General features: G+C 40.8%; 1 protein-coding gene across 4 annotated transcripts in view; it reads left to right on the top strand.

The window, feature by feature from the left end:
* The window catches only part of InR-2 (insulin-like receptor-like), a 238,848-nt gene that overhangs the window by 53,286 nt on the left and 159,339 nt on the right, over window positions 1-26,223 (top strand). The window contains exon 1 of one of the 4 annotated variants that reach the window (XM_076520214.1): window positions 6,192-6,604. The exons of the other annotated variants lie outside the window; for them this stretch is intronic. The gene's annotated coding sequence lies outside the window, so the exon portion shown is untranslated. Of the gene's footprint in view, window positions 1-6,191; window positions 6,605-26,223 lie in introns of those variants that run through there. 4 annotated transcript variants of the gene reach the window in all.

Here is a 26,223-nt window from a genome sequence, read left to right as displayed (position 1 = left end):
TTCGGCGTCTTCTTCACGGCCGGTCGACGCGCGCTCGATTGCGACATCGAATGACGCCGCGCCGTGGAACGAAACACCTGTTTTCTTGGACATCGACGACCAAAATTGGATTGCAATGGATTCGAGTATAAAAATTTGTGCGCGATCGTCGTTATATTTACGATAATATTAGATTTGTTCAGTTATATTTGCAATAATATTAGATTTAGTTGGAACGAAACGCCTGTTTTCTCGGACATCATCGGCCAAAATTGGTTTTAATATACATTTGATTATAAAAACTTGTGCACAGTCGAGGGTATATTTACAATAATATCAGATTTATTTAGTTATATTTAGAATAATATCAGATTTATTCAGTTTCGTTTACAATAATATTAGATTTAGCTTGAACGAAACACCTGTTTTCTTGGACATCGTCGACCAAAATTGAATTGCAATGGATTCGATTATACAAATTAGTGCGCGATCGTCGTTATATTTACGATAATACTAGATTTGTTCTGTTATATTTGCAACAATATTGCATTTAGTTGGAACGAGACGCCTGTTTTCTCGGACATCATCGGCCAAAATTGGTTTTAATATACATTTGATTATAGAAACTTGTGCGCAGTCGAGGGTATATTTACAATAATATTAGATTTATTTGGTTATGTTTAGAATATCAGATTTATTCAGTTACGTTTACAATATTATTAGATTTAGTTAGAACGAAACACCTGTTTTCTTGGACATCACATCAACCAAAATAGTATTGCAATACATTCCATTATAAAATTATATTTACTATAATATTATATTTACTATAATATTAGATTTATTTAATGAGTCTGCTTATTAGATTTAACACTAAACCTACCCCCAAACGACCAAATAAACGGACAAACGACCGTCTTCACATTTTTGATTCCACAATTACCATAAAGCTGCTTCTCCGTTAAAAATTGTTGAATATATTTCTTCACGCAGGCACACGCTATCATAAAAATTGTGAAAAATTCATATAAATTCTATTTCATAACTCTTACGAGGTGCATTCATCAGTAAGAGTATAAAGTAGACGTAAATAAATCGTACGAAGAGAAAAGAATACATACGAATATATTGATAAAAGTATAAACAATAAATCCGAAACAATATAAACGTACCGTCAATCGCGTCGTCGTCGTCGACTACCATCAGCAACGTCCGACGAGTTTCAGCACGGTTTACAGAATCAGCGGAACGGCCGCGCGAGTCCGGATTGGCTCGCGCCAACAAACGAGAAACGTTGCAGAACGTTTCAGCTGATAAAATTGAATCTAACCGAGCCCGTTCACCTAAGTACGAGATAATTCGATCGCGAAGCCCGGAGCTCAGTGTCCCGATGATTCAGACGTGCATTGTCGAAAAGTCGGTCAGTCAACAGGTTATTGTAGGTACGCGTTGAGAGCTCGCCGAGGAGGAGAGAGAGAGAGAGAGAGAGCGGACACGAAGGAGAAAACAGAGAGAGAGAGAGAGAGAGAGTATCGCGCAACAATAGAGGATCGGTTGCAGCCGGGGGATCGGGTCGAGAGCCGTCCGCGTCGTTTCAATATCAAATTAACACGATCGCGGAGCGGTGCGGAGCGCATTATCGGCACCGGAAGACCTGTAATCCGCTTCGGAGGCGTTAGAAGACGCCGTTCGTAATGCCAAAGGTCGCCCCGCGGGAATCGGTTGCACCTCGCGTCGGCCTCGGAGGAGACGGCGGGGGACGCGCGTCGTCGTCCGTGAACTTTGAATTTTCACCGCGCCGATGCGACGGGACGCGACGCGACGCAACGCGATGCAACTCGGTGCAACGCGATGCAACGGGATGCAACGGGATGCAACGCGATGGTAAGCGTCGCGCATCGATCCTACGCGCCGCTGCATCCTCCGCTATTTACACCGAGTAGCCGTCCCTTTGAACTGCCCTCGGTCGCGCATGGTAAACGAATCGAGAACAGAGAGAGAGAGAGAGAGAGAGAGAGAGAGAGAGAGAGAGAGGGAGGGAGAGAGGCGTTGCGTCAAAGTCGACAGAAATCGATTCTGATTCCGCGACCCGATTTTTCCGTCGACGCGACGACTTTCCCGTCCTGCGACCGCTCGGCCATTAATGCGCTTTAATCACATTTAACGGACTGTGTTCCCAGAGTCCCGGCATTCTTTGCTCCAGCCACGTCCTTCTCTCTCTCTCTCTCTCTCTCATTCTCTCTCTTTCGGAGACCGTCTGGCAACCTCGCAGAAGTTCGATCTTAACGCAGATACCGCTCTTCCTTTTGTTTCCCCGCGTAATTGTATGCGATTGTCTTCCTCGTCGTCCGCTTGTTGCACAAAGCCCACGATAATGGTAATCGCGACTTCCACCCCCGCGGTGTCGGACCCTTTTCATGTTAAAGATTAACGAGTCGCGTGTGCCCGCGCCGCGGACGAAAATTCGAGCCGTCTCACGAAATGCTTCGTGTCCCGGATTATAAGGATGTTTTTGTTCGCTCAACGGGATGAACCGTTTGTTGCGCGATTGCACAGACGTACGATTGCACGATCCGTGTGCAGGCAAACAAGGTGGAAAAAGAGAAAGAGAGATTTTATAACTGGACAGGGGTACGTATTTCGTGCAGAATTTCGTCTGCGTCAATCGCAAGAAACAGAAACTAAATAGCAAGCTAAAATCTAAATAGGAAAGCTAAAACTAAATAGCAAGCTAAAAATAAATTCTAATAGGTTAAAAGAATCGTAGCCGCTCGATTTCGTCAGAAATCCATTAAATCCGCAGTTGTGACTAGACCGCGGCTAAAACTAAAGCTAAAACTAAGGCTGAAACTAAGCTAAAACTAAAGCTAAAACTAAGGCTAGAACTAAGGCTAAAACTAAAGCTAAAACTAAGGCTAGAACTAAGGCTAAAACTAAGCTAAAACTAAAGCTAAAACTAAGGCTAAAACTAAGCTAAAACTAAAGCTAAAACTAAGGCTAGAACTAAGGCTAAAACTAAGCTAAAACTAAAGCCAAAACTAAAGCTAAAGCTAAGGCTAAAACTAAGGCTAAAACTAAGACTAAAACTAAGCTAAAACTAAGGCTAAAACTAAGCTAAAACTAAGCTAAAACTAAATAGCAAGCTAAAAATAAATTCTAATGGTACAAAAAAAATTGCAGCCGCTGGATTTTGCCAGAAATCCATTAAATCCGCAGCTGTAAGTGTAATAATTGTAAATCCATTAGACCACGGATTTCGATCGTTTTTTAACTTGTCGATAAGATTTCGTCGACGTTTCTAATGTCTAATAAACGTTTTTCGACCCGAAAACGCCCCCTCGAGACGCGACGATTTCAATGACCGTAATTCGAGGTTCGTTTACGAGGAGGAAGCTCGTAGGGAAACGTTCGATTGGCTGCTCGACGTGCTCTTCCGGTGGGCAAAGGTCTGTCGTCGGTGTCAGTTTGGTTTGATTCGGGTGAATTTTAGCTTGTCAAATCGGTTTCGGTTTCGGGCTCGGAGAGAGAGAGAGAGAGAGAGAGAGAGAGAGAGAGAGAGAGAGAGAGAGAGAGAGAGATGTCGCGTTTCGAGGCAACTGGAACGTGTCCCAAGAGCCGGCCACTCGCGCGCATTGTGCGATTCACAGCGGTAGTTTCTCAAATAGAATCCTCGATCGACGTTTGTTGGGGAAGAACACAGAGCGACAGCGGCAGTCGCAGTTGGCGTGCGATCAGCGGCCGCGATGCAAGGAACAAGCGCAACGTTTAACGATCCCGATCCCACGGAAGCGTTCGCTGCAGTTCGACTCACAATTTTCCGAGCAAACAGCCGAACGGGGTATCGTTGCCTTCGATCGCGGAATCACCTCCCAATTCGACGCGAGACGACGCGGTGCCTGATAGCATAGCCTCGGGCAAGAAACTATTTGGAATTTTGGTAGTTAATAATGAAGTTTATTGTTTTCCTCGCGGATTACAAGCGATCCATCTCTTCTTACACGTCCCGTGTACCGTACCAATGAAATAAAATCGATGAAACAAGGCGATCAAATAAAATAGAATAGAATAAAATTAAATTAAATTAAACTCGAAGGAAATACGATAATTTATTTATTCGCGTAGCATGCAGTAAAATAAATAAAGTGGATAAAGTGAAACAAAAAATTGAAATAAAATAGAATAGAATAAAATACGACAAATTAAACTGAAATAAAATAACAACATGGAATTTCGTAGTTTCGTTTAGTATACAATGAAATAAAATGGATAAAGTGAAACGAAAAAATAAAATAAAATGGAATAGTGTAAAATACATGAAATTAAACTCGAAGGTAATACAATAGTTTATGCAACATGGAATCGCCTTCGTACATTTCAAACCTCAGTTTTACCTGTGTTACGTTATCAATAACATTTTACCTAATTAAGATAACAGCGGTTACGTTTATTTAAGTTCAAGCATTTAGTTCTGTAATTTGTCGTTCTTTTTTTTTGCAGCGAGTTCCACTTGTTAGCCATTTATGCACCATTTTTCACTTGTCACAAAAATTGATAGATCGAGTAGAAAATAGCGAAAACGTTCAAACATTTTGAAAATGCATTTGCATTATATCCAAATCATTAGAACGATTAAGGAACGCGTTCAAACTCTACATTATTTTGCATAGAAATCCGCAGTTTAGCATAGCACTTTCTATACTAGTTTTGCAACGTAAAGAGTAGATAAATGAATAAAATCATCGGCGAGAGTATGAAAAACGCCGGAGTTTGCAATATTTCGACATCCCGGGTCAAGGGGTTGCGGACAACAGTGATCAGACAGTCGGTCAGTGGTAGTAGTCCCCGTTTCCGTACAGTCGCGTTCCAAAGTTTCCGATTGTGACTGACTTTCCTGTTCACTTCTGTCTTGCCTCTCTGCACTGTTAGCACCGTTGCCGTCGTTTTAATTCATTATCTCGATCACTTATCGTATATCACTTTCTTTGCCCCTTTATTTTGTACGCTGGTCGTACGTTACAATAATCATCGTCGTCGTGAACGATTTAGCAATTTAAATTAAACTTAACAAATTCAGTCTCGAATCATTCTGTCGACCATATATGGCTGACACAGTGGTCAAAATGCATTAATAATAGTAACAGTGAAAATGGGTGACATTTCAAACAATGACAATACTAAATGAATTTACGGACAGCTACGTGAGTTATCTTCAATTCACTGAAATTGTTCGAGAAAATAATATTTACGTGACTCTCATCTTCGTTGCAATCGCTGAAGACAAGTTTTATTTCGCATGAAGATTCGCAATATGATGATTATGATAGACTTTATCTAATAATGCAATTACGATACACTTTATTAATTATATAAATTGGACAACTAATAATATAATAATTAAATAATATTTAATGATTTAATAATATTTAATAAATCAATAGTATTTGATAATTTAATAATATTTAATAAATCAATAGTATTTGATAATTTAATAATACTTAATAAATCAATAGTATTTGATAATTTAATAATACTTAATAAATCAATAGTATTTGATAATTTAATAATATTTAGTAATATTTAATAATTCGATAATAATTGATAATTTAGTAATATTTAATAATTCAATAATAATTGATAATTTAATAATATTTAGTAATATTTAATAATTCAATAATACTTGATAATTTAATAATATTTAATAATTTAATAGTATTTAACAATTTAATAATATTTAATAATATAATATCCTTGCAAAGCTTGTTTCGTTCCGGGTGATCCGTGTTCCACCTGTACGATTTAAAAATAACAACAGCTATTAACGACACGCACCTTAAAAAAATCGCGCCGAATGAAATGTTCGCCGTCGAAGTGTTTCCTGCACGCCGAAAAACAGCGAAACAGCCTCTCGGAAAGAAGCGGCCGACGGTCCTGCAGTCGCGGTGTTACGCGCGGCCGCTGACACTACGTTGCTGGAAGAAGACAGGCAGGGGCGGGGGAGGGCGAAAGAGAGAGAGAGAGAGAGAGAGAGAGAGAGAGAGAGAGAGAGAGAGAGAGAGAGAGATCGGCGAGGGTGGCTCTAGACAGGAGGGGCGAAGGGGGTCCTCCAGATGGTAGCGTAAGTCTGTCGGTGGAGCGGCGGATAGGTGAGAGCCGTAGTCGGTTCGGGCTCCGTGGGGATGGAGGCGGCGGTGCCAGGGGCGTGGAGCGGGACCCATCCTTTCCTTACTGCGCACTTTCTTACCCCTCCGCCGGTTCGCATTCAACCCTCGGCACAGTCGGCGTCCGCGGGCCACAGTTCGCTCGCAGGGAAAGGCGGCGTCGTCGCGTGCTTTCCTTCCCGTTTTTCGGGCTGTCTCGGGCCGTTCCGGGCTGTTTCGTCCCTTGTTTCCACGCCGTGCCTCACGGCGCCGAGAACGCACACACCAGCGGCGTGCTCTCCTCGCATCTACACGGTGTTCTCTGTGCTATTTCTCCCTGTGACACCTCGTGTTCGCGCGTGTGGGTGCGTGCGTGCGTGCTTTCGCGGCTCGCCGAGGAGAGGACGCGTTTCCACGAGGAGCCACGAGGACGCCGAACGGATATCGGGACATCGAACCCTCCGCACAGCCTCACCTGACGCCCCTCCGTACGTATCCCGAGCAACAACCCCTCTTTCTTGCGGCCGTTCTCTCTCTCTTTTTTTTTTCTCTCGGCGTCTCGCCGCAGGGCGAGCCTCCGCGGGGCGAACCCGAAGGAACCACCATCCCCTTTGTTACTTAGGTGCGCAGTAGAATACGCAGCGTTCTCGCTGCCAAGTGCGTTGCCGTTCCCGTTGCCGTTGTTGCCCCGGTGCTCGCTGCTCTGGCTGCCAGCCTCGAGAGCCAGGCGGACACGTTTCTTTACGGGGGAGCGCGGCGCGGCGCGCTGCGGCGTGGCCGTGTTGTGGTTCGCGCCGCCGAGACCCGAAGCCGAGACCCGAAGCCGGAGACCCGAAGCCGAGCGCCGAGCGCCAACCAGCGGCACTCGGACCGAAACCACTCTCCGCTTCCCCACATCGCCCCGTCTCTCTCTTTCTCGCCGCGTGCCCCGCCTAAACTCGAGCCACTCTGGCCTCGCGAGTAACTAAACTGCGCTTCGATCGAGCCCGATGGAACACGCGTCGTAGTATCCCTGCCGTCTCCCGAAGATGCTCTCCTCTCGGGCTCGACTGCGTCGCTTTGCGTCGCCACCACGAAAACAAACGCCACGTGCGAGACTCCCAAGGTACACCAGGCGAGCTTCGTCCTTCGATTTCTTTTTTTTCGTTTTCACGTTTGCGTTGTGTAGTACTCTATGCGACGCCTGTTTCTTTGATATCGGCGGTCATTTCGTTGGACGTCGGAAGTGCCGAGCTGTAAACACGATTTTTTGTATATTATTTATGTTGTTATATATTATTATATATTGTTACATATTATTTATATTGTTATATATTATTACATATTATTTATATTATTATATATTATTTATATTATTACATACTATCATTATGCCGTCCGGTGGTACCACTTTGGTGCCATTTTAAAAAACTGAAATAACATATTAACCCCATTATTATATATATTACTATATTAATTATAACATATAATAATATATATTATATATAACATTAACCCCAACTATATTTCTTGGGTGTTAAAAGGCAGCAAACTAACTATAGCATTGTGTGCTTATTTAACTAAAAATTAAGTACGAAAATTCTTGGACGACTTATCTTAATTTTAGGTATTTATATTACCGCCATCTTCGAAATTTTTGTTTAAAATCTAAAATTCCCAAGCTATTATGCCGGCGTCAAACGAAAGAATCATATCTAAAATCTGCGGACGGCGTAGTGTTATTTATATTATTACATATTATTAATATTATTACATATTATTTATATTATTATATTATCTTTATTTATATATCATTTTCGTATATCTAAACACCCCACGATTTTTATGGCAATACAGGCTCGAATGAGAAAGTTCGTACAAAAATTTCGAAAAGAAACATTTTGATGGTGCGAGAAATTATAAAAGAAAAAATCAAAAACTAATCGTTTTCACTGGTTCGGTAGTTCTTTGAAGGAGGTGAAAACCACCCCCAAAAGTTTTCTCCACGGAGTGAAACAGAGTTTTGGCAGATAGCACGGTTTATTAGACATTTTCTTCCGGCAACGCTGATTCAATATTTCCCCTGGAGAAATTGCTATTATTCTATATAATTGCTATATTATTATATTGCTATATATATATTATATATATTGCTATATATATATTATAATTGCTATATTATTTAAATTGCTATATAGAAATTGCTTTTGGGGGCGGTTTACACCCTTATACACCGAATTACCGTCGATACGAAGAAACACGCATGGCTCAATTTTTGGAGCACCGAAAAAATACGCGAGAACGAAGAAATTCGGCGCGAGGACACTTACCCAGAGTTCCTTGTTAGGAAGCTCGTGTGCACAGTGCGTCAACCGCATGGTTTAGCCTTGCGCCGCGACGTTCTAGAGGCCGCGGACTCTCGGCTCCTTGTTGAACGTGTCAATATTTTTCGCTCGGCGGTCGTTGCTCGAACTATCTCCTCCGCCACGTGCTCGCTCGGGAACGTCAGCTTCCTCTTTCGATCCGCGGCGCGTCCTCGAAAACGCTGTCAAGTTTTGGGACGATCTCCGCGCCACTGTAATCTTCCGCGGGGGTTGATAACAGGGCGAGTCGAGAATCATCCCTCCCATCTAACTTTCTCGTTCTCGAAGACGCTCCCACCTTTCTCTCGAAGGTGGAGAGAGGAGGTGTGGATGGCCTGGCAAGCAGCTTGCGACATTTTTGGCGACAGCAACGCGCAGAAGCGTGTGCACGCTTGTTTGCAAATATTGTTCACGCCTCGCTTCGCCTTCCGAGAGCAGCTGTCGTCTGCGAAATAACTCCTTGGCAGTTTAATGGAAACTGAGTTCCCCATCAAATAAGCGTTACATTTCTCTTTATTGTCCAACGGTGGGACCAGCGTAATTACACCGCGACAGTTCAATGAAAACTGAGTTTCCTGTCAAATAAGTGTGGCATTTCTTTTTATTGTTCAATGATAGGACTAGCCAGCCCTAAACGTGACAAATGCGCGTTGTTTTATGCTAATGACGGGAATGGATTTATTTATAATTCGTAAGAGTTTTTGTGAGAATGTAAAGTTTGCCGTAGAAATATTTTTATGATTTCGGGAATTGTGAGAGAGAAAATTAGAAAGCAGTCACTTTGACTGGTTTGTTGGTTCCTCGTGTTAAATTGATTCTATATATACGAGATAAAAAGTGCAAGAAACGAGTTTTACAAACAGCTGTTCAATAATTTCGTCCAGTGCGATAAACAGAAAAGTATAAAATGAAATCGATAAAAAAGTATAAAATAAATAAAAAAGTATAAGATAAAATAAATAAAAAGGTACAAATAATTACTAAAACTGTGAAAAAACTGTGCATAGTGTGAACAAAAGTTTCGTCAGTCATCGCTACATCGCTTACTCTTTGCGGCACACTTTAGGTGCACACTTTTCACAGAGTATGCAACAGCCAACTGGTTAAGGTTAAGGGGTTGAAGTCGCTGGTCTCTCTCTCTCTCTCTCTTTTTTTCTCTCTTAATTCCTAGTGTATTCGTACTCCAATTCTTTTAGGGCCGAACAACGACACTTAATCGTCAAGTTTTACAAAATTCTTTTACTTTCTTTCCCAAAACATTGTCAAATTACAATAAATTCTGGGAAGAAGAGAATATATATAATATATAATATATTGAGGATATATATAATATATTTATAGAGAGAGAATATAATATATAGAGAATATAATAAAAAACGAGCCTCTTCCAAAATTGTCCATTTTTGTGCGCAATCTGAGCACCGATTAGGGAGAATTTACCGTCCATCGTTTTTCAGTATACAGTAATGTCTCCCTTACTGACGCTCAGATTGTCCACTAAGTTGGATAATTTGGGAAGAAGAGACACGATCATTCGAGCCTTGCGGCTCGTTTTTATAATTGTGGACAACTTATAACTATAAAAATAAACTGCAAGGCTCGAATAAATCGTATCTCCTCTTCCCAAATTGTCCATTTTTGTGCGCAACCTGGGCGTCAATTAGAGAGACATTACTGTATTTCCCTCGGGTAGCCTCGACTCTTCTGCTCGACAGTATCAGAGAGGGTTAAGGGTGCTCCACGGACACTTCTTACGTTTGCGAGATCGTTCTAGAAAGATTATTATTCGCAACGATCGCCTTGAACAGCCGTGCCGATAAGTACCGGACGCAACTCGAGAATCCATCATCCCCTAGGACAGGGGTGTCAAACTCGACAGCTAACTTGGGCCAAATAAACAATGCTTAACTTTAGATGGGCCGCAGAAAAAAAAGAAAATCAATGTTCATAGAAACAAATATTTTTATTTTGACTAGTACATCGTAATAAACATATATATAAAGTTAAATTATTGTTTACGTCCTGATACTTGACATCTCTTCTCTGATACTATCTTTCCTATTTCGGGAGAAATCGCAAGAATGTTCATCTCGGGCCGCGAGTTTGACACTCCTGCCCTAGGACGATCTGATTCAGCTTCCATCGAGGCTCTGTTGCGGCACGAGAGTTCAGTGGACGTATCCATCCCGCCGATGCATTTATTAACGCGTATTGTTTGGAGGGCGTGCGTGGCCCCGCGGGACGAGGGTGGTCGGGTCTCGTTGGGGTTGCCGGTCGCGGGCGTGTGGAGGGGGTCGGGGGAGCGGGCAGGGAGGAGTCGAGTCGCAGTCTCGTTGTTTCGTTGGCGCGTCGAAAGGCACTAGCTGACTCGCCGGCGAGCGAGTCGAAGGGATGACGACGATGGGACGGGAAACTGGGATCGCGCCGCGTCGAGGGAAAAGGGACGAGAATGTCGCCGCCGGGTGAGGACGAGGACGAGGGTGCAGAGGGTCAATGTACGCGCGTCGAGGAGTCAGTTCGTAGTTCGAAACTCGAACTGGAACGAGAACGGGAGCCGGCGGGCGGCGGCGATGCGAGGCGCGGCGCGGGAGGCAGCGCGGTAAACCGCTACGCTCCGTCTCGCGATCCTCGGCGTGTTTCTCTGGGCCTGGGTGACGCGCGATGCACCGACTCAGCTTCCAGATAATTGGATAGGAACCGTCCTCTTCGACCCCTCTCTCTCTCTCCCTCTCTCTCTCTCTCTCTCTCTCTCTTAGTCGTCCTTCCTCTTCCTCTCCTTTTCTCTTTTACTCTCGTTCTTCTTTACTCTCTTTTTCTTCGTCCCTCTTTCTTTTTTACTCTCTTTCTTTCCACCCTCTCTCTCTCTCCCTCTCTCTCTCTCTCTCTCTCTCTTACTCGTCCTTCCTCTTCCTCTCCTTTTCTCTTTTACTCTCGTTCTTCTTTACTCTCTTTTTCTTCGCCCCCTTTCTTCTTTACTCTCTTTCCGCCCTCTCTCCCTCTCTCTCTCTCTCTCTCTTACTCTCATTCTCTCATTCTCTCCCTTTCTATTTTTCTCTAAGTCTCTTCGTGTCTCTCTCAATCTCTTTCTCTCATTTTCACCGTCTCTCTCTTTTCTTCTTACTCTCTCCTTCTCTCTCTTTTTATCTCTTTCTCTCTCCCTCTCTCTCTCTCTCTCTCTCTCTCTCTTACTCTCATTCTCTCCCTTTGTATTTTTCTCTAAATCTCCTCGTGTCTCTCTCAATTTCTCTCTCTCATTTTCACCGTTTCTCTCTTTTCCTCTTATTCTCTCCTTCCCTCTCTTTTTCTCTCTTTCTCTCTCCCTCTGTCTCTCTTACTCTCATCCTCTCCCTCTTTATTTTTCTCCAAATCTCCTCGTGTCTCTTTCAATCTCTTTCTCTCATTTTCACCGTCTCTCTATTTTTCTCTCAGTTCATCAACCCCCCCCCTCTCTCTCTCTCTCTTCCTGGCCGTCTTTTTCCGTCGGCGATGCGTCCGTCGATACTAACCGCCGCCGCAATCGTCGCCCGCAGTGCTCTCCCTCGTTCGACGCCTCCATCGTCGCGCGTTTCTCCCAGAAGACGGCGGCCAGGATTGCGCAATTGATACTGCCGTCCGATGATCTTGATCAGCTAGGATCGCCGTTGGTCCCGTTGCGCGGCGAATGCTGCATCAGCTGCCGCAGAGATCTCGTCGGTTATCTCGATACATCGGGCTTGACGAAATCAGTCGAACTCCGATCGCCAGGCTTTTTCTCATTGGTAATAAGCGCAGGAACGATAATTGTTGGGAAATGATCAGCCAGCTTCAAAATTCATCACTGATTAAAATTGAAAAATCCAAACGACAAGTTCGTTCATTCCGCACGGCAAACGGCAATGCTGAAAAATACTGCGAGGAAAGAAACGAGAATTTTGATCGCAACGACGTCGCACCACCATGCAAATTCTGCAATAATTCTTTATAATTTTGTACGTGAGAATTCGATTCGAACTTTTGGTTGGTCTTTCCGTCGATAATAAATAAATAAATAAATATTTATATATATTATATTATTATATTATATATATAATATATATAATAATAATATAATAATAATATATAAATAATATAATAAATAAATAAATAAGTAAATAAAGATAACAGAAACTTCGTTTCTACGATTCCTAAGCAGCTGAAACGTAGAAATCGCTTTCCGATTCTCAGGGAGAAGAATCTTTTCTCAGAGAAGAATTCTGCCGTTAGAAAATCGATCCGTAGAATCGATATTTTGGATCGAAAGAATCGGATATTTTCACTAGAGGCCGCAGCTTAATAAAAAAACGACGCGAAACGAAGGATCGCGCGGCGCTCGATTGGCACCGTTTCCTCCAGCGACTCTTCGAGAGCAACGAATTTAGTCCGTGGCACGGGGTCAGAGGTGACTCGTAGTCCCGATTAATTACGATATCCATTTTTATCGCGTCTATTTTCGCCGCACCGGGAGGGGAGTGGGGGTGTGGGACGTTTCTCGCGACAAGAGGCGCACGGTGACGGCATGGCACGGCGCGCGGCGCCCCGTGACGTCTTTTCGACGCCTCCGTCGGCGTCCGCGGATCGAGATACGCCATTCGCGTGGCCTCCTGGGTCACTGCAGACTTTGAATGGAAATATTTACTTACGTAAGGACCGGGTTTCCCGGCGCGCGTCCTCCGTGCGCTTCGATCGTCGTTCCTCTCTCTCTCTCTCTCTCTCTCTCTCTCTCTCGTTCTCTCGTCCTTTCTCTCTCCCTCGCCCTCTCTCTCTCTCTCTCGTTCTTTCTCTTGCTCTCTCTCGCTCTCTGTCGCTTTCTCTCTCTTTCTCTTGCTCTCTCTCGCTCTCTGTCGCTTTCTCTCTCTTTCTCTCTCTCTCTCTCGCTTTCTCTCTTTTGCTTTCTCTCTCATTCTCTCTCTTTCTCTCTCTCTCTCTCTCGCTTTCTCTCTTTTGCTTTCTCTCTCATTCTCTCTTGCTTTCTCTCTCTTTCTCTTGCGCTCTCTCTCTCGCTCTCTCGTTCTTTCTCTCGCTCTCTCTCGCACTTTCTCTTGCTCTCTCGCTCTCCCTCTCGCTCTCTCACTCTCCCTCTCTCGCTTTCTCTCGCTTTCTCTCTCTCTCTCTCTCTCTCTCTCTCTCTTCGTCTCTTTCACCCTTTCGCCGTGCTATCCTCGCCGGTGCCCCGATCACCGGCCGATTAACGTTCGATCGGCAAGCCGCCCTCGAATCTGACCCATTTCGCCCGAATCGCTTTCCCGTGTCCCGCCGGATTTGTTAACGCCGTGTCCACTCGAACGCCGAACGTTTTTCCAGGATCTGCGAGTCGAAGGCCGAAAATCCTGTCGCACGCGCTAAAAGCCTTGACAATTTTATCTCGAACGGATAAGGAGAGCCGATAGATCTGGTTTGCCAATTGTTCGCGCGGGACGGATTCGAGATATAATTGAGATACTTAGCGGCAGATCGATTTTTCGAAACGATTTCCTGATGACAGATCTTTCTGAAATTATGCTGTTAACAGTGTAAATAGCGTACACTTATCGATCGATATTTTCGATTATCTAATCCTTTCGAACAGAATTTAAGAGGTATTGCGATTATTAAAATAATTTAGCATAGTTTGCGTGGATTTAATTTAGAAGACTTTAGAAGACAATTAATGTAGACTTAATATAGAAATGTTCAGTTATCTTTTTATTTTTTAGTTAACCTTGTGCCTGTTCATTCTAAACATCTGTGTTCTTCGATTTTGTAATTAACGGTTACAGCTGAACTGCGGATTTTAAGCATTTGCGCGACTGAATTGATTAAAAATGAAATGAAAATTTATTTGAGTTATTTATATTAAAAATTTAATTTATTTAAAATAGCAGAAGAATTGAAGGAGTTTAGAAATAGCGATGTATTGTACGATGCATTATATATTATTTATATATATATTTTTATATTATTTTATTTTTTTTATATTATTACAAATTCTCTGTATTGATTAGAAGAAATAGGAACTAAATAGCAAGTTCTTTCTTTCTTTAATTATTCTAATAGATATATAATATATAATACATAAATATAATATATATAATATAATATTCCAATTCCATAACATATAATACATAAATATAATATATATAATATAATATTATATAATATTACATATCTATTAGAATAATTAAAGAAAGCAAGATCTTGCTATTTAATTCCCATTTGCATAAAATTCCATTTTCGCTGTTATCTCATTCAATTATTTTGCACGACCAAATCCCTGCACGAGCTCGACAAACAAATAAATATATAAAATCCGCGGGGCTGCTTACGAGTTTCTGAAAGATTGAACAACCGTGGCCGAGCAAAGTTTCTAGACCAATACAATCGTTTTCTATAGTTAGCCTGGTCCGACAGCGACGATCCAAAGGTCCCGGCAGAGTATCGACACTTCGAGAAGAAGTTGAACGGGTTCCAGGAAATTTCGTTCGTACGTCGATCGACCATGTTCAACGTGGAAAACGTTGTTCCGTGTCCGAGCCCCACCGGCGGGGGGGGGGCAACTCCGGAACGGCCGCGGGACAACATTTTTCGCGGTCTCGCAATTATCGATAAGGGTGGCCCCGCGGAATTATCCCCCCGTCTCGGGAACGGGCCGATGATTCGTCCGGTGTTCGCCGCGTCGAACGGGAGGCAAAGAGCACGGGCGCTTAGCGATCCCATAAATTTCGAAGGAGAGCCGTTCCAATTATCTCGGCCGGGACTCGGGCGGAAGAGAGGGCCGCCGGAGTATTTACTCCCTCGGAGAGTAAATTCCTCTCCGAATCCGCGATCGATCGCGCGCTCGATGAAATCTCGGCACGAAGCCGAGCAATCGAACGAGATTTCGCGGGACGACGGTCGTCCGTCTTTCGCGGAAGCATTCGTTTTTTGTATGCGACTGGAAAATATATGAATTATATGCATTGCAATGTATTATTTATCGTTCGACCGCGGAGCTTTGGGCGAAATAGGAATTAATTAATTTTGCATCAATTGCAGAACGTAGGGGCGTGACAGAGATTTATTTTGCTTTTTAATCGTTGTAATGTCGATATTGACGCAAATTCGTTTGTAGTAGAACAGATTAATAAAGTAATGTCATAATTAAATAATTGTTGTCAAATATCCTCTTCATGTTACAATGAAATTAAGAAATAAATTCTTAATATAATTGAATGATATTCTATATGTAATTCTATATGTATATAATTCATTGCAACTATAACGACATAATTTTAAACAGAAAAGAAGGCAAGAGAATGTGTAAATGTTATAATAATCTTTTATTTAACAGTTAGACGACATTTATATGGTTTTTAAGCATTTAAGCATACAACGACTCTCAAATTCGAGTTTGTCGTTAACTAAATAGTTAACTAAATAGTTAACTAAACGATGAAGTAAATAATTAATTAAATGGTTAATTAAACAGTTAACCAAATAATTAACTAAACGGCTAACTAAACGGTTAATTCAATGGTTAATTAAACGGTGAACTAAATAATTGACTAAGTGGATAACTAAACAGTTAACCAAATAATTAACTAAACGGTTAGCTAAATAGTTAACTAAATGGTTAATTCAATGGTTAACTAAACGGTGAACTAAATAATTGACTAAATGGATAACTAAACAGTTAACCAAATAATTAACTAAACGGTTAGCTAAATAATTAACTAAATGGTTAACCTAAAATGTAAATTTGTACACCCCGGTTACATACTTAGTGTTAACTAAACGGTTTTAGTCTCTTCATAAATTATTATTATTGTCATTATTATTATTATTATTATTATTATTATTATTATTATTATTATTATTATTATATATGTCGGGAGCACGGGCCAACACGCCGGCAACTTCTAACGACCATACGGAGAGTACTTCGGCGTGGCGTACTAAATCATGGCTGATTTCTCGAATGACCGTAGATTATGCTCGCCGGTGCTCCATTTAGACGCGCATATATCGCGTCCGCTTCTTCGGGCATCGCCGCTCTCGCATACTTCCTTTGTGTCGCGACGCTACACGGTCACGGCTATTAACCCGTTAACCGGATGATTTTTCGGTCGGCGACGGCTCGCATAAACGCAATCGTCGCCTCCGACGACGCAGAAACGCCACGAACCGAACGCGTTCCCGACTGTCCAGAAATTCGCAGCCTTTCGATCATTTTCTCTCTGCCGAGTTTATACGGGCTCACCACCGCTCTTTCACGAATAATTCTCCCGCTTTATCTCTATACTTAGTCCGATCGTTTCGAGATTCTCGCTTAGTGCTCTTCTTGATATGCAGCGAGGACTCTGGTATCGTGGTACATCGTCTGGTGATTATGCAGGAAATTATACAGGTTTGCGTGCTCTGTAGAATTTAGAATTTGGAATTGAGAATTTAGAACTTAGAATTTAGAATTGAGAATTGAGAATTGAGAATTGAGAATTGAAAATTGAGAATTGAAAATTGAGAATTGAGAATTGAGAATTAAGACTTTAGAATTTAGAATTGAGAATTGAGAATTAAGACCTTAGAATTGAGAATTGAGAATTGAGAATTTAGAATTGAGAATTGAGAATTGAGAATTGAGAATTGAGAATTAAGACTTTAGAATTTAGAATTTAGAATTGAGAATTGAGAATTAAGACCTTAGAATTGAGAATTGAGAATTTAGAATTTAGAATTGAGAATTTAGAATTAAGACTTTAGAATTGAGAATTGAGAATTGAGAATTGAGAATTGAGAATTAAGACTTTAGAATTGAGAATTGAGAATTAAGAATTAAGACTTTAGAATTGAGAATTGAGAATTGAGACTTTAGAATTGAGAATTGAGAATTGAGAATTGAGAATTAAGACTTTAGAATTGAGAATTGAGAATTGAGAATTGAGAATTAAGAATTAAGACTTTAGAATTGAGAATTGAGAATTGAGAATTGAGAATTTAGAATTGAGAATTGAGAATTGAGAATTTAGAATAGAGAATATAGAATAGAGAATTTAGAATAGAGAATAGAGAATTTAGAATTTAGAATTGAAAATTGAGAATTGAGAATTTAGAATTTCCAAAAAATTTCCAATTTCCAATTTCCAATTTAGAGTTTCGAATTTAGAATTAAAAATTTCCAATTTAGAGTTTAGAATTAAGAATTAAGAATTTACAATTTACAATTTATGTACAGACACACGGTTTCCAGGCCCTCTAACGTACCAAAAATATTAAAAATTGCATTACTATATTATATTTTATAAAATTATATTATTATATTTACAGCAATGAAGAAAGAACAGAAAAATTCAACCGAAACGATTGAATTCACGAAAAAGAAGCGGTAATTCGTGATGAGTCAGGCCAGCACAATTTTTAAGCTCGACTCTACCGAAGCGCGCGCGCGTAGACAAAAATTCAAACAAATAAACATAATTTATTCCTCTCCACTTACACTCGCCGCGATTTCGGAGATTGCGCACATTTCTCTTCGGCAGTTTGCGATAAACTCTCAAACGCTGGAGCGTCTCCTCAATGAATTCCTTTTATCCACTGTACTCGAAACCTGCTCGCTATTCCCGATCCTTGCCAGAAGCAAAGAGCTCTAGAAAAATGGTTTATTTATTGTCTGGTTTTCCGGAGCACGGGTGCTCGATGCTAGAGAAACGCTCGTCGGTTGACAAGTAGGCCAGGAGAAGGGGCAAACGTAGCAGGGTTTTATTTTTCAATTTCGTTCGGTTTATTTTTATTGAATAGATTATTTCTCGCCATAAAATAGTAAAATGCGATGCAAAGAAAAATTTATGTAATTTAATGTCATTTGTATAATATTATGTGTTACAATTGTATTGCATGTTGCAATTGTAATGTATGTTACAATTGTATTGTATGTTACAATTGCATTTTATTTTACAATTGTATTGTATGTTACAATTGCATTTTATTTTACAATTATATTGCATGCTGCAATTGTATTATACATATGTTACTAATACACATGTTATTAATATTATATGTTAGAATTGTATTATACATATATTACTAATACACATGTTATTAACCCTTTGCACTCGAGTGGTGACTTTGAGGCACCACTAAAATTTGTTTCATCACGTGTAAAGATGATTTTTATATCAACAAAGTTTATATATAGATTCAAAAACTTGTTAAGAGTGTGATTGTTGCGTGACTCCCAAGAGTCAATTTCATATGCACAAAATGCATTTTGCCATATAAAATAAAAACACTATAAGTTAGAAAAATAATTTTATATTTACAGTTAAAATAGCTTCGAGCGCAAAGGATTAATATTATATGTTACAATTGTATTGTATGTTATAATTGCATTATATATTACAATTGTATTGTATGTTACAATTGTAATATATGTTACAATTGCATTGTATGTTACAATTGTATTGTATGTTATAATTGTAATATATGTTACAATTGCATTGTATGTTACAATTGTATTGTATATTATAATTGTAATATATGTTACAATTGCATTGTATGTTACAATTATATTATATGTCACGATTATACAATTTGTGTAATATTACATGTTACAAACATTACTCCACAATCAACGATAATACCAATCAATTAACACCAAGATTACTTTATCTTGTTACACTATAATCCTATTCATGGCTGTCCCGTTCGATACGACAAATTGATGAACGGCACAAAATGCACTACTTTTTAAAAAAAAAAGAACAAAAAAAACGGAAAATAAAACAAGCGGACAGGCTTTCAATGTTTCCTGGCACGTGTAACGCGTTTCCAGGACGTGCTTCGACTACTTTCGAAACCGTTGTGCCGAAAGATGCGAGGCAAAATTGTTGCCCGAGAAGCTCCGTTCCCGAGGAAATCGGCGGAGAATAGAGAGAACACCTGCGGCATGCATGCGGTACGACTCCGCTAACGTGTCCGTCCATTACCGGCTGCTTCTACTTGCTGTAAACATCGGCCTCCAACTTGCTGCCGTGTTTCCCGGCATCGTTTTACTATCGTTTTGCATCGAGTTATTGCCGAAGCTGGATAATACCGCGGCCGGGTTACCGCCGCCGGTTGTATTTATTGTTACGAGCGGAAAGAACCAATACGCGTCTTCGCGCGGATTGACCGCGAACGATATCCTCGCTTTTCGAAGAGAAAAAAAAGAAAAAGAAGGAAGAGAAGTCGACCGGTTTCCGATTTCTTCTCGCGACCCTTAATTGCATCGGTGCGTCGGGATGCGTTTCCATATCGTGCGCTGGAATTGTATATCGGGTTCCGTTTATAGTCGAGAACAAGCAAATAAATAAATAATGAAACTCGTTATAGACGCACGAGAAATATGTGTCGGGTTGTTTGGAGAGCTCGTTTCGAATTGTTTATACGAGTTCGATGTTGCGAGCTCTATGAAATGCGAAATGAACTCTGTGAAACGCGAAATGGACTTTTCGAGCAACCTAATGAATCGTTTTCAAACAAACTATATATATATATATATATATATATATATATATATATATATATATATATATATATATATATATATATAGTTTGTTTGAAAACGATTATATATATATATATATATATATATATATATATATATAATATACATAATATACATAATACATTATATATTATATATAATATTATATACGTAATATACATAATATATATAAATCTACTGGAACATCGATAATATACATATTGAATTGAATTGAATTTGATTTAATTTATAGTAAGCGAGATCAAGTTATATTAATTGCCCTTAAATTTATATCAATCACTTTTTTATCAATCACCTATAAACGAAATTAACCTCTTATATTACCGATAAAAAAGCAGATACAAGGTGCAATGAAAAGTTAAAAAATTGTGGAAATCTCTTATTTGCAATACTATTATTTCGAGTGTCATTAAAATATGGGAAAATAATATTTCATGCAGTAGTAATATTTCACAGAATAGTGTTTATTATAGTAAAGAAATATACTTATTTCAGAATAATATTTCTGCGAGCAATTATCAAAATATATATTTTAAATTCTACTTCCATAACTACTACTTCAAAAAAGAGTTCATTTGCCAAATTCGGTATCACACGAGAAGATCAAAATATGTTTATCCATTCACCATTTCAAAAATCTATCTTTCCCCAACCCTGATCACAAGTGACCGTAATCGTACGGTCCACGATGGACCGTAAAGAACGTTAACCCGTTCATCGGACCCGGTCGAAACAATCGAACTCGAAAGTGTTCGCCGAGTTCAGTCACGGTGTCCCAAAGCCCCTTTAATATTTGCACAGAATTGATTTCCGGGGAGGGGGAGGGGGGCTGAAAGAAACGGGCCGTAAAATTGAAACGGACGAATCCGTGGCCAGGGCGAACCGCGGGGGGAAGTTCGGACGACAAAGAAGCACTAATTACGTCGAGAGCGGGGACGATGAGGCAGGATTGTCGCGTTCGTAGAAGCGACGCGTCGGAGCACGCGCGCGCGCGTCCCGGACGCGGCGCCGATTGTTTACGGGATCAATGCGGAATTATCGGTCGTACAGAAATGTGCTATTCATCCGGCGAATACGGCGTCTGTTTCGAGGCATGCGAAATAGGACGGACTATTACCGGGCATACATACCGGCGCGACACCGGCACGCGGCCAGATAATTGGAATTGTCGTTCCCGAAAACGCGCGCGATTCTGGACCTTCGATTCGCGGGGCTCGAAACTGTCGATCGGCGCTTTAAGTTCCAGCGATCTGGCAAAATATTGGGTTGGCAACTAAGTAATTGCCGATTTCAGTTACAGATGTCCCTCACTCCCATTTTTATGATATCCGTAAATGTTATATTATAAAATTATTATTATTATTATTATATATTATATATATACATAATATTATATATATTATATTATTATTATATATTATATATATACATAATATTATATATATTATATTATTATTATATATTATATATATACATAATATTATATATATTATATTATATTAATATTATATATATTATATATTATATTATATTAATATTATTATGTTATTTTTTATTATCCGTGAAAGTTAGCAACTGGACAAATTGAATGCAGCGGTCAAGGAAAAGCGACCAGAATTGGTCAATCGTAAAGGTGTCATTTTCCAGCAGGACAATGGTAGGCCGCGCACGTCTTTGTCCACTCGGCAAAAATTGACGGATATTGGTTGGGAATCGATGTTACACCCACCATATAGCCCTGATCTCGCGCCATCGGATTACCACTTATTTCGATCCCTGGACAACTCCCTTCGTGGTAAAACTTTTAACGATGATGACGCTGTAAAATCTCACTTAACTCAGTTTTTGGCCGAAAAGGATCGGACTTTCTACGAGCGTGGAATTTTCAAGTTGTCAGAGAGATGGCAAAAGGTCATCGAACAAAATGGAAAATACATTACAGATTAAACTTCGTTCCAAGTAAAAAGAAATTGTTTATTTCATGGAACAAATCGGCAATTACTTAGTTATCAACCCAATAGAACTCGTCGCGCCTGCTTCGACAGATGGACTCGAGCCATTCGGGAAAGGCTCCTTTCTTTTATCTCGCAAGTTGGGCTTCGAAATTCCTGCAAAAGGAATCGTTGTGATTTTTCAAGTTGGGGGTAGTATGAATCGAATTAAAAAAAGAAAAGGTTTCGTTAGGATTTCGCAAGGTGGGATCTCAGCCGTCCTCGATTCTGATTGGTCGCTGTTTTCCGTTAATAACTCGTTAACGGTGCGTCGGAGAAAATTTTTGTAAAGGAAGAAGCTGCTTCAAATGATCCGAGAAACCCGCCATTTCCGTATTACGTGACATTTCCGGACGCTATACAGACGATATACAGAAACCACACGCACTGTGCATATTTCTGGAGCGAGTTTCCGTTCGGTGTCGGCGGATGGAACTGTCGTAGCGAAAGGGTTAAGTAATCGTAAACCCGACGGAGACGACCGCGAATCGATTCTTCTTCGTTCGAGCGAGCTCCTCCGAAACTTCGGCATCGTCGAAGCACGCTTTTCCGAGGGCGCGTTGAAAATAATAATTGATTAACGAGCGGCGGCGAGCCGAGCCAAAATAATCGTTCGTAACGGAGAATATCGAGAGCAACCATTGAAGAACACGTCGAGAACACGAAGCGAGAACGGGTCGATGTTGGCGGCGGTGGTGGTTCACGTCGCCGTCTGTTCATTGCTCACCGTTTCTACTTGCAGCGAGAGCAGCTTGTAACGGATGAGAGTTCCCGAACTCCGCCGTAATTCTCGGAGCGGATCGAGTGTACCGGGCGAACCTGATTCCGTATACTTTCGATCCGCGTCTGTTAATAAATTCCCCCCGCGGAAAATCACATGCTTATCGTTTCGATAAACTGTTACGGCGGCCGTTACCGCGGTTCTCGAGATAATCGTGAACGAGTCGCGAAATTCTTTCGCTTCTGCCGGAACAATTCGCCGCGTTTCCGCGTGTCCGGTTCCATGCGAGTCCTGACATTCCGGCCGGTTGGCTTTCTGATTGAGCTGGAAAATAGCCGCGGGGTTCATTCCCACGTTCATCGAGAGACCACGGTTCGACGTTATTCGGATTCTTTCGAATAAATATTTATCCGGGATCGTTGTACGAACGGGTTCTTTTCAGTCGGACGCGTTTCAATCGAACTGCGATCGTTCGGCTGTTTACGAGGAACTGTTCTAACTGTTTATTTGAATAATTCTTTATTCGTAAGAAATTGTTCTAGCTATTTGAATAAATTATTTTGCCTATTTGTTTGTATAACTCTTTGTTCGAATCAATTATTCTGCCTATTTATTTGAGTAATTTTCCTTATATATTATATTATTTATTTTTATATTATATATTATATTATTTATTTTTATATTATATATATATTATATATATTATATATAATATATATATTATATATTATTATTTATTTTATTATATTATATTTATTATATTTAATATATTATATATTATATTCCTTACATATTATTCCTTATAAATTATTCTGTCTATTTATTTGAATAATTCTTTACTCGAATAAATTGTTGCATTTATTTATTCGAATAATTCTTTAGTCTTTATAAATTGTTGCATTTATTCACTCGAATAATTCTTTACTCTTGATAAATTGTTGCATTTATTTATTCGAACAATTCTTTACACTTCATGAATTATTCCGTCTACCAGTTGAATAATTCGAATTAATCGAACAAATTATTCACATAACTCTGCATTCGAATAAATTATTCACCTAATTCCGTATCGGAATCAATTATCCATGCAACTCTGTATTCGAACGTAGATTACGCAAACGTAGATGAAAATTATCCGAACAATAATGCGTACACACAAACGCCGAATATATTTACACGAATAAAGTCTTACTCGAACGAGTTCTTGTTCGAAAGAATGCTGACTCTAAAAAATCTAAAATCTCGTTCGGATAAATTATGTTGATAAATTTGTCTCCGATTGTATGTTTATCCGATAGTATCGAACGAAATCGTGTTCGTTAGCCTTTATCTCTTATCAGCCGTCCGGATCAAACGTTGCCTTGGCACACTTATTGTTAAATCCCGAAAATAAATTTACATATCGAGTTCCAAACACGGCGCGCATTACAATAAGAACGTGTACATAATTCCGAGAACGTGTACAAATTTTTCCAAGCAATTATTATCTTCGAGATCGTGGCCACCAGGAAGAACGGCTCGAGAAGGAAGCCTTTTACACCGTTAGGGGAAATAAATCGCGGCTTCTCGAATCGCGAAAGAATAGTTCTCGTCCTCCAAGGGCACGGAGGGTTCGCTATACGTCGCCTACGCTTCGAACATGACGTCCATTGTTGTCACTGGATCCGAAGAGTGGACCGTTTATTCGTATACGGCGGCATCGCGTTGACACGCGTCGATACAATAACACGATAGAGTCGATAACCAGCGGGTTACATAAGCGTGCCATGACGGCGCGACTCCTCGATCGCGGCCCTATCGACGCGGTATTTCGATACGGCGAATTCTTTCGCGGTCGGCCGACGTCGCGAAAGAGAATCGGAATTCGGTCGTAGGACGCGCGTCGGGACGCTGCGGCGAGGCGCGGCGTCGCCGATTTCCATTCGGTTGCGACGCCGCTATTGGATAATCGTGCGGCGGTCGGTACGAATCGCCGGATAATGGGACGAAATGACGCTCGTTAGAACAATTTAACCACCAGGAAATGAAATTACGCGCCGGTTTGCATACCGAGAAAAAGTTTACCGCTCCGTTCGCCGATCTTTCAGCCGGAAATCGCGGTCGTTTACGCTTCTTGAGACTTTCGCGATCGGCACTGCCGCGAATCGTGCTCGTGCCACCCTTTTTCCGCGACTTTCGAGCGTGTAATGTCGTCCAGAAATGTTCGGAGATCGGAATCGAAACCGGCAGATTCGAGAATACCGAGTCGCCGATTCTTCGGGCCTCGCGGCTCGTTTTTTAGAGAAACTCGAGGCAGTCGGCGAAAAAAAACGGCGTCCAGCGATTGGAGGCAATTTGGGGGTCACGTGATGCGATTCGAAGGCAATTCGGAGGCCATGTGATGCGATTCGAAGGCAATTCGGTGGCTATCTGACACGATTCGAAGGAAATTCTGAAGCCACGTGATGCGATTCGAAGGCAATTTGGAGGCCATGTGATGCGATTCGAAAGCAATTCGGAGGCTATCTGACACGATTCGAAAGCAATTGGGAGGCCACGTGCCACGATTCATAGGCAATTCGAAGACAATTCAGAAGCCACGTGCCACGATTCGAAGGCAATTCAACGGCCACGTGCCACGATTCGAAGGCAATTCAAAGGCCACGTGCCACGATTCGAAGGAAATTCGGAGGCCACGTGCCACGACTCGAAGGCAATTCGAAGACTACATGACACGATTCGAAAGCAATTCGGAGGCTATATGACATGATTCGAAAGAAATTCGGAAGCCACGTGATGCGATTCGTAGGCAATTCGGAGGCCACGTGACGCGTTCGGAGACAATTCGAAGGTCACGTGACACGATTCTACGGAGATTGGTCACGTAACTTGTAGCTCCGCGGTTTTTCTTACCTGTCTCACAAACAACATTTTACGTTGTCTTCCGGGAATTCGCGTCGCGTGTCGCATCACACGCTTGACCGACTCCGTCGAACCTTAGCATCGACGTAGCAATAAATCTCATAGGCGTAGAACTAGCACAGGGAAATTCACAGCAACTCGAAATTTCGCATTTCCATTCGACAAACATTACTGCACTTCGTGCATCGTTTCTTGGTAAAGTCCATCCGTTTCCAATCCATTCTGTCGGCCATTATTTTTTTCTTAATTATTTCAACTTAAACAACTGCATTTGCCAATTTGCAAACAAATAACAACTGTGAACATTGTTACGTGCAAATGTAATCATTTGCATTTGGAGCCAGCTTAACTCGATATTATTATTATTATTATTATTATTATTATTATTATTATTATTATTATTATTTATAGTAAGATTTATTTATTTGTAGCAAGATGTATTTATTTACAGTAAAATTGATTTACTTATAGTAAGATTGATTTATTTATAGTAGGATTATTCATAGCAAGATTTAAGTTACAGCAAGATTCATTCATTTACAGTACGATATATTTATTTAAGGCATCTCGTTGCTCGCGCAAGCTTTCCAGTTGAAATAACCGGAAGACGTTCCGTCTAATAGGGTATTACATTGTC

The sequence above is a fragment of the Megalopta genalis genome, chromosome 3 (assembly GCF_051020955.1).
Source record: "Megalopta genalis isolate 19385.01 chromosome 3, iyMegGena1_principal, whole genome shotgun sequence".
NCBI classification, from domain to species: Eukaryota; Metazoa; Arthropoda; class Insecta; order Hymenoptera; family Halictidae; genus Megalopta; species Megalopta genalis.
Note: the sequence above shows the minus strand (reverse complement) of the source record. Positions and strands in the feature narration are given on the sequence as shown.